An 814-nucleotide genomic window follows, 5' to 3' on the forward strand; every position below is an offset into this window, starting at 1 on the left:
TTATTATTATTATTATGGATCATCGCACAGTCAGCCAGATGTTCAGACTGGATTTGGCATTTTGTCTACCTATCGAGTCCTTACCCAGGACCTGGGATAGGCAGATGTGGATGTTTGATGGTATTACAGATATCGTCGCAGGATGGAAGCAGTTCCTAGTAAGGCCGCCTTTTGCAATTGACTAATAGCGAATTTGTCAGTGCCAATGGTGTTCAAGTGGTGCTCCAGTTGTTTTGGGATTGTACCCAAGGCGCCTATTACTATTGGTACTACCTTTGCTTGCTTTTGCCACAGTCTTTCTATTTCTATTTGTAGGTCTCTGTATTTTGTTATCTTCTCCAGTTCTTTCTCGTCTATTCTGCTGTCTCCAGGCACTGCCACGTTCACTATCCAGACTTTTTTGTCTTTCTTATCGACAATTGTTAAGTCTGGGGTGTTATGTTGCAGGTGCTTGTCTGTTTGAATTCTGAAGTCCCAGAGCAGTTTAATTTTATCATTTTCTATGACTTTCTCTATTTTATGATCCCACCAGTTTTTGCTTACAGGCAAATGATATTTCTTGCAGATTATTATTATTATTATTATTATTATTATTATTATTATTATTATTATTATTATTATTATTATTATTATTATTATTATTATTATTATTATTATTATTATTATTTGCTTGTGTTCCTGCCTGCTGGGTCATCCTGAGCCAGCTAAATCCTTGCATCGCCAAGCCATTTCCCCCTCTGATTTCCACCATCTGATAGCACCACCAGCATAGCCCCATTCCTCCTATACCGATCTGTCCAATCTCGGGAAACGT

This window comes from Protobothrops mucrosquamatus, unplaced genomic scaffold, assembly GCF_001527695.2.
Source record: "Protobothrops mucrosquamatus isolate PMUCROS unplaced genomic scaffold, P.Mucros_1.0 scaffold_6, whole genome shotgun sequence".
Taxonomy (NCBI): domain Eukaryota; kingdom Metazoa; phylum Chordata; class Lepidosauria; order Squamata; family Viperidae; genus Protobothrops; species Protobothrops mucrosquamatus.